Source organism: Macaca fascicularis, chromosome 17, assembly GCF_037993035.2.
Source record: "Macaca fascicularis isolate 582-1 chromosome 17, T2T-MFA8v1.1".
Lineage (NCBI taxonomy): Eukaryota > Metazoa > Chordata > Mammalia > Primates > Cercopithecidae > Macaca > Macaca fascicularis.
This window is the reverse complement of record NC_088391.1, coordinates 65,093,006-65,102,070: the sequence shown is the minus strand read 5'-3', so window position 1 is coordinate 65,102,070 and position 9,065 is coordinate 65,093,006. Positions and strand designations below refer to the sequence as shown.

The 9,065-nt window shown below is 44.6% G+C and overlaps 1 protein-coding gene across 3 annotated transcripts in view; it reads left to right on the top strand.

Annotated features, from left to right (window-relative positions):
• The first annotated feature begins 1,085 nt into the window (after window positions 1-1,085).
• The window catches only part of KLF12 (KLF transcription factor 12), a 447,122-nt gene continuing 439,142 nt past the window's right edge, over window positions 1,086-9,065 (top strand). For all 3 annotated transcript variants that reach the window (XM_015439340.4, XM_074022140.1, XM_074022139.1), the window contains exon 1: window positions 1,086-1,496. The gene's annotated coding sequence lies outside the window, so the exon portion shown is untranslated. The remainder of the gene's footprint in view (window positions 1,497-9,065) is intronic.

Sequence of the window (9,065 nt, the reverse complement as noted above, 5' to 3'; positions counted from 1 at the left end):
GCTCCCCGGAGCGCGGAGGCGGGGAGGGAGGGGCTGCCAGGGAGAGCGTCAAGGACTCGGCTTTGGGCCGCCCGCTTCTCGGGGCTCCGCTCTGGGCGCGGGGCAGTGGGGCTGGACTCCCTTCCCCGCCGCCCCTGGGCGCCGGTGGGGTCTGCAGCTCCCGCTTCCTCTGCCCCAGTCCTGCAAGTTTGCTTGCTTTCCCACAAAACTGGCGCGGGCAGGGCCCCTTCTCTGGGGTGGCGAGGCCAGGCGCGCGTTTCCGCCTCGCCCCCATTCATCCCGCCAAGGTGAAGTGCCGGGAGAAGGGGCGCCCCCGCCTCGCCCGCAACGTGCGTCGCTCGGGAACCCAAACAATGACTCCCCTGCCTGCCGCGCCCGGCCCTCCGCCTGCCCCACCCGCCCCACCGGCGCGCGGGGCTGCCCCTGCTCGACCCCATTGTTGCCCAGCGCGGGCGATGCCCGGCTCCCGGGGGCGGTCCCCGCGAGCGGCCCCGCAGCCCCGGCCGGCGGCCCGGGCCGGCTCCGCCCACACCTTTCCAAGTTCGCTGGCGGGCGAGCCGCAGGGACGGCCCGGGCGACGGCCCCCTCCCGCCACTGCGCGCCCCCACCCGGGCGGGTGCGGCGAGGGGTGGGGGCCCAAGCGGGCTGCGCGCTTTCTGTGTTCCCGAATTCTCCTAAGCCTGCCTGGCGCGCTCTGACACAAAAGAGGGGACTTTCTCGCTTCTCGGCGCGAGTCCTTGCCCGGCGAGTTGCCCTCCAGGAGTCCCTCCCTCCGCGAGTCCCCGCGGGCCACCTAGGCCCCCTCGGCCGACTACTCCCCGAGCTCCCAGGGCCATGTTTAGGTTATTTGGGGTGCCGCAGCAAAGTGGTGCAGGTGAAAGGGAAGGGCGGCCGAGGCCCGGGGCCGAGGGGCGGGGGCAGGGGTGGGGCGGGGTGGGGCGGGGTGGAGGCGCCGCGGACCCAGCCCGGCGGTCCGGGTGGGGAGGCGAGGGCCGGGCAGTGGGTGTTGCCTTCTACCTCTGCGAGCGGGGAGGGGTTAGTTTCCCACAGGGGATTTCAACCATCACACTCAGATCCCGCCTCCTAATCCTCGGGCGGAGCGGCTCGGGGGCCCCATTTTATGGCAATAAAGCGACTTAGCGCCTGCTGAGCGAGCCCCTCCCCGCCGCCGCCCCCGCCCTCGGCCCCACCCCGGGGCTCGCCCGCAGCGGCGGGGCTTTGTTTCTGGGGAGGAGGACCCGGAGCTCTTTTGTTTGGGGGTTTCTTGTTTTCGGCCCCCCCTCACCTCACCCCGCCCCACCCCACCCCAAGCGCCTCTCCGGTTTCCTGAGCTGCGGGCTGCGAGGGAGGAGAAGCGGCGTCCTGCAACCCCCTCGGCTGGGCCCCGGGGTAATTCGATGCGGGCCTGGCGAGGCTCCCCACACTAGACCGGGGCTCGCGTCTCGGCAGCCTCCACCCACCGGCCCACCCTACATTTAGCGCATCATGTGATCCGGGTAAGTCATTTGCAAGTACAACAGTTCCCCGGGTTGCCCCCCATTCATTTCCTGAGAACTGCAGAGAGCCGCTGAGAGGCTCTGCGTGTGCGTGTGCGCGGGTGACGCCGTGTGTGTGCGAGTGAGTGTGTGTGTGTGCGCGCGCGCGCGTGTGAGAGAGAGAAAGGGAGAGAGAGGGGGACTCTGTGTGAGGGAAAGAAAACAATTTCTCCTGCTCTGCAGCTTCTGTTCAGGTCTGTGCCGATTCCGTTTCTTATCAAAATAAACAACCCCCTCTTTTTTTTTTTGCCATCCCAAATCAGACCGTATTCTCTTAACGTGTTTTATTTTCCTTCTGTCATCTGCTCAAGTTAAATCATTTTGGTTGGTCTGTGTTCTTAAAGGGGGAAAGTGCTGGGAAGCGGGAGGGGGCCGGGGAAGGGCGATGCTGTTGCAAAGCAAGTAGCGTCGGTCGGATTCGTGGAGAAGAAAGAAGGAGGTTTCTTTCCCCCTCCCCTAATTTTTTTTTTCAGAAGAAGTTATCAAGTAACGTGAATTAAGCAAATGTTTTTCTACCCCTAGTGGAATTGTTGGTTGCAGTGTTTGCCTGACAGTTGCCAAGGATGAGAAATAAAACCCCAGGGCTGAACTTGGGGGGGAGGGGGCTTGTGGAAGTAGTTGGCCCCCCGACCTCGAGAGGGGTGGATGAATAGCTCCGCACCGGGGCCGTGTGGGCTGTGTGTGCGCACTGGAGAGAGTGGAGGGGAAGGGGTTAAGGCGGAGATGACACTGCTGGCATGAATAGTGCTCCTGGTGCTACATTCATTATTGTCTCTGGTCGTAATGATGTGTAACTGTCACTTGCTACAGTGCCTGGTCCATGCAAGTAGCCAGGGGCTGGCCGGTGGCTGTTATTTTCAATTACGGGGGACCTGGCCGGAGTTGACAAGGGGCAACTTTGCACGTCCACCTGGGCCGGGAACCCGCAGAGCCGGCCTGGGAGCCACTTCTTGCCTTAGAAGCTCACTCTGAGGGTTCGGACTTGACCTCCGCGACATTAGTTGGTATTCACGTTAGATGCTCCCCTACGGGGAGAATCAATCCTGCTTTTGTTGAGTAGAGAGCTGTCTGCAAGAACTTTGAAAACTTTTATCTTTGGGGGAAAAGGGTGGGGTGCACTCAACAGTTTTGTTTCGCAGTGCATTTGAGGCAAATGCTTGGAAAAAGTACCAATTCCTTTGTTATATGCCCTGCAGCTTCCCAACCCCCTTCACCCTGCGCTTCGAGTTTTGCATACTTTAATAGTAATAGTCTTATTTCAGCTGATAAAACCAGACTGTTGAGTTAAAGAGTATTAATACAACGGAATGTGTGATGTGGATAAACAGTTTGTGTAGTTAGTATTGGCAGCCCCCTAATTTAACTGTGTAGATGGCTTAAGTGTCGTTCTGTATGGATAGTTTTGAATAATTCCACTAGCTAATGGAATTCTCGGCCGAGCATTCTGATATTTTATTTTACACCAGCGTTAGCTTCTGTTTCCCTGTAACATCAGAGAGACGAGCAACTCTATTTACATTTAGTGCGTGTGCATCTAGTGACTTCGGTAGACATCTGCCAATCAAATACACGTCATTCTGCAAAACCACCTAGACGCTTCCATGCCCTTTTCTTACTGGACGATAGAGTTGTTTAGATAAGTAAATACTTTGAAATAAATTTGGTGGCTTTTAGCAAGAAGCGTTTTGTGATGGGAATAGGAGTGGTCACTTTGAAGAGTGGGTGTATATCGTCTTCTAAGAAACGCTTTTAGAACTGACATTTAATTAAAACAGTGGACCCCCCTCCCTCAAGGAAAAAAGCTTGCTTGTGCTGTCCTCAGACCTCATTCACATGTTGTGTGCATATTTTAAAACCCCATAGAAATTGGTTCCGATAAAGGACTATACTTAGAATAGAAAATTTTAAACTGTAGAAGCATGGTGGAAATAGGATGTTGAAGGACAAACGTTTCAGTTGCGTAAGTTACATCTTTATTGTTGCAGACCGGTCAATCTTGGTACTAGATTGAGTATATTAAGCTCCTCTGAGTTGGGGAAAGAGCAATTTGAGCATATAAAAATTAGGAAAGAGGTTTATTATTCTACCAATTAATAACTATTATGAAACGTACTGGGAAAATTTGAAATTTGAAATGTTTTCACATACAATTTTCATAATTTTGAACTAAGACCCTGTAACAAACATAACTGTGCCACGTTAAACAAAACATTCTTCAGGCTTTCTGTTTATTTTTGAAATCCTTCAGTTATTTATGTACTACTTATCAATGCAGTCAGCTGAACTTAATTGTGGAATGCTTTTTATTACTATTTATTGAAAAAAATTGTGCTAATGAGTCCTTAATATTCTCCACACCGCCCCCCCCACCCCAAAGTTCTTTTTTCAGAAATGACTATCATTTGGGAGGAAATGGTCCTGGTCTAGCATTTGAGACCTTGACCTTAGCAACTCTTGGCCGGTGGTTGTTTACTACAGCTGCAGCCTCTGTGTGTGCTGAAAGGGAAGGTCTGCAAACACTAGTGCACTCACTCTCCCCAGGCCAAGGGGAGAACAAATCGGGATGCTTGACGTTCATTCTGAAGAGCATGCGTCTGGCCTGTAATATCCATCGTGTTCTGGTCATGTGAAAATATACATGTTGCTCAGGGTTATTTTCCCTGCCTCCTGTGCAGGGAAATTAGGCACTTTAAACAGGCTCCAGTGAGTTTTAGATGTTACAGTATATCATGAAGCAGGCTGTTATCAACTTAGTGAAATAATTCGGCCTTAAATATAGGTGTGTTTTATCTTGGCAGAGACAACATAAGTGCTTAGGCCTCTAGGCCTATGCTGAGAGCATTTTGAATTCAAGCCAGTGTTGGTTAATCTAGAGTTTGGAGTAACCTTACCCGGTGAAGGGATATTGTTAAGTAGATGAACATATAAAGGTCCTGGACATTTTTTTTCCATTATACAACATGGAAAGCATGGAACTTTATGTTTTTGCAAATTAATAATATTACAGTGATCCCATTAAATTGGAGCATCAAATGGTTTGTTTTTTTAATATTGTGAGAGAAACAGTCAAGTTCATAAATCTAGCTGTAGATTGTGTATTGAACTAGAAAACTAGTAATGGCACAAACTCATTTGAAAAGTTTGTGTTTATAGGTTTTTCTACTTGCCAGTTGCATGTTGATTAATGAACATGAGCTAAAATCCCAAGACAGTTTCATTCAAAATCTCAACACCATTATTACCTTTTCTGCTTAGAAAACAGCTTTTTTTTTTTTTTTTTTTTTTGAGTCAAGGTCTCACTCTGTCACCCAGGCGGGACTGAAGTAGCATCATCATAGATCAAATTCCCGGGCTCAAGGGATCCTCCCATCTTAGCCTCCCAAGTAGGCAGGGCTGCAGATGCACGCTGCCACACCCAGCTAAAAATTTTCTTGTAGACATGAGGTCTTACTGTGTTGTCCAGGCTGGATCTTGAATTCCTGGCCTCAAGTAAACCCCTGCCAAAGTGCTGGGATTATAGGCATCAGCGACTGTGCTGGCTACAACTTTAATTTTTTAAATAAGTCTGAAATAGGTTGTAGTTGCTTCTCTGTCATTTTCTATTTGAAAATACTGTATTATCATAGACTGGAAATGGCTTATATTTTTGCCCAGTGTTTGTTTTTCCTTTCGAACTCACACTTACTTGTTTTTCAGCCTGCAATTTATGCACAGCTTTCAACTTTTAACTGTGTACAAAATGTAAGGGTAAAAATATTAAAATTAAATAACTGGCAACGCCCTATAACCACAGCCTTAACTCATCTACCACAACCACTCCTCCCAAAAGCAAGCAAGTAAACAGATGGGCCTTGCCCTATGCCCAGAAGGTCAACAGTCTTAGGCTCTGTTAGACCTGCTTAGGATCCGAAGCCCAGCCCAGAGAGCTGCCTGACATCCACCCTCCAGAATTCATTTTTAGGGCCTAGGTTGGCCACACCCCATCTGATGTCAGCTATTGAGTTCTTGTGGTACAGAACACATGCTGTGGATTAAATGGTTACTTTCTCTCTATATTGTCAGTAATTATGTGACAAAAGGATTTTTCTGTTTTGGGTGTTTATTGTCATAAAGTGGCTACTTGAGTAGTATCATTGCTCCTTAAAAATTTGTTTTGGTCGACAGTAGATTACAGGATATTCACCCAAAGAATTCTGCTCTAGTATGGTATTTCTTCCTTTTTTTTTTTCAACTTAAAGTCATGCATTTCTTTTGTTGCTACTCTCATGGTCTACATTTTTGAATATTTATTAGTGTAATAATTAGACTGCTCCAAACACATTTGCTGTCTGGTGCAAAAGTAGCAGGAAGCCCTTACTGCTGTATTGCTGCGTGGAAGGTGACAGGGGAATAAATTAGGAGACCTTTGGGATAGTTTCCCCACCCCTATCCAAGACTATAGAAGCTACCATGATAACTACCTGCTGGCTCTGACAGCCGTGAATTGTGTCCCAAGTGTGACATTCGCCATGCTTTTCAGTATGTATGGCCTTTCACGGTAATTCCTGGGATGATGTGTATGTGTGCAGTTGGCCCTCTTTATTTGTGGATTCTGCATTAAGGGAGTCAACCATAGATTGAAAACATTCAAGAAAAAAATATACAACAATAAAAATGATACAAATAAAAAAACCATAACGATTTATATAGCATTTACATTGTATAAGTGATTGTAAGTAATCTAGAGATGATTTAAAGTATGTAGGAAGATGTGCACAGGTTGTATGCAAATACTGCATTATTTTTTATAACGGACTTGAGCATCCATGGTTTTTGGTATCCGCTGGGGGATGGGATCTTGGAGTCAATCCTCCAAGGATACTGAAGAATAACTACATACTGTATATACATATATATTCATTATCTTGTATGTCTATATGTGTATGTATATATTTATTATTTATATTCATATGTTTTTACGTGTTTTTGTAGTCTATATTAGTATATAACACACCCACACACATAACGCACCCACACACACCATACACAAGAGCAAGAATTATAGTAAAATTTCATGACTAAGAAAAACATTAAAAAGCCACACGTGTATACAAAAGGGGGAAAAACAGTCTTTTAAAAAAATTCTATGTTTAGTAATACTGTGCTCACTTTGAGATTATTGAACTAACTCATAATAAAACAGAAAAACAACCCTGCCTTAAAGAAAACAAACCTAAATGGCAACCAAGTTAAATTATTCCAAAACAATGTAAAGAAAACCTTCCTTCATTTCATAATGAATGGTAACCTCTAAGATTATACATCCTTGAATCGTAACTAATTTCAGGGGCAGAAATATCTCACTTCGAGTCTTGCTCTCTTGCTTACTAGCTGTGGATGACCTTGGTCAAATTTCTTAACCTCTCTGAGTCTGTGAAATGGAAAAAATAATATGTAGCTTACAGGGCTGTGGTGAGGGTTAAATGGGGTAATGTGGCCAAAAGTCACTTTGTAAAACTACAAAGTTCTCATGTGGCAACTGATTTGATGGGAAAAGCACTCCAGCTGTACCTCCACTGCCCCAACACTGCCCTCCCCTGAAAGGGATAAACTTTCCTGCTTCTCAAAGTGAGCATATAAATTACGCTTATGGGGAAGGAATTTCCGAGTGTGGGTAGAAAACTTCTGGCAGTCAAAGATCATGAATTCCATTCCTGTCTCACCAGAGATTTGCTCTGTGACCTTGAGAAAGTCACTCTTAAAAAGTTTCAACGTAGTTGGTATAAAAGTTACTGATTATTAATATTTATATAATACAGGTGAAGTATCCAAGCTTGTCAAAAGAAAAACACATGAAATTACAGTTCACATGGTCATTTACAGAAAATTGAAAATAAAGATGAACAATGATTAGAGATTGAAAATCTGCAGACTACTTATTTAATGAGTCACCTGAAGGTACTATCAACTGGTCATTAAAAAACAGCCCTTAATTTTAGAAATAGAATTATTAAAGTTGTGATGTACTATAATTTCGAGCAGTACATTGAACTGCAAATCCCCAGTTAAATCAAGATTGCGTTGATTAAGCTATGTCTGATTTATGGTTTAAAAGTCACTTGGTTAGACTCAAACATTGTTGCAACATGCTATATGTTGTTCTTAACTAAAACATTATATAAAATGCACAATAAAGGTAGATAATAAGGCTCTTACATGTTATTTGTACATTTATTGAATACCTATTTATAATCACACACTTACATGACTTCTCCCCAACTGCATTTTCTCCAGTTAAAAAAGAAACAAAACAAATTTTTTTATACCCTTGCAAAAGCAAAGAAACGAACTCAAACTAGCTCTTCAATATAACTCCTTTAGACTCTTTCCATGTCACAGGTATCTTGCCTGACTTTGATTCATGTTACGATTATCACTGCAAATATCAACATCACTTTTTGTGGGACTTTCTTATTTATCATCTCTTGCTTTAAGAATACACTGTGTTCCAGTCAGTATTCTCAGGCCCCACAGCTCATAGTATTCCTTCTGGTGTTAATTGTTTGTTAATTTGCCTTGTTCAAAATGCCACTGTCGTGGTCTTTTCCAACCTGAGTAGCTAAATATATTCAACTCTGTCAACCATTCCTCAATTCGCTTTATTTTCCTGAAGAAAAAAAAAATTATTTCTTCTTGCAAAAAGAAATCTTGTAGTATAGTAGAATTAAACCATGCTGCATTTATAAATATTTGCTCCAGTGTATTGATGCCTCTCTTAAAAGCTGCCATTCAGGCCAGGTGTGGTGGCATGTGCATGTATTCCCCGTTGCTTGGGAGGCTGAGGCAGGAGGATCCCTTGATCCCAGAGTTCAAGGCTGCAGTGAGCTATGATCAATCGAGCCAATGTACTCCAGCCTTGAAAACCCTGTCTCTAAAACAACAACAGTAACACCAACAAACAGCCATTCAGAGTAAATAGTGGGTACAAAATAAAATACTCCTTATTGTATACCTAGTATAATACAGAAGTTAAGAACTTGGTTTTTCATATGTTAGTTTGTTTAATATGTACTCTTTAGTAAACAGGTACTGGTATACCTTGGTTTTTATATCATTGACTTTTCAAATAACTGGCACATGGAATATTATATGTGTCACCTCTGAAATGCCATTTATGTACTCGATTTTGACTTACAAACATCATTTGATGAATGCCTTTTTTGGGCTGTTGTGTTGCTGTTTTGCCAGGTAACTCCCACTCCTGCTACAGCACTGTGACTTTGCCACTTCTGGCAAAAATTTCAAAAATTATTTGGAAAATTTTATTGTTTTTTATCTTATTTTAACAAAACGAGTGGAAAAAGGGAAAATGAAAGCATCTAGTTTTGAGAAACAGTTTATTATCTTGATATAAAATTGAGACGATAATCATTAGATGTGCTGAAAGTGATGAATCTTTATTGGAAGTGCTACATGGAGTTAAGCTGATGAATTGTGAAAACAATGAAATAGAACACACAAAATGATATACAGATACTTTTAATGACTAAT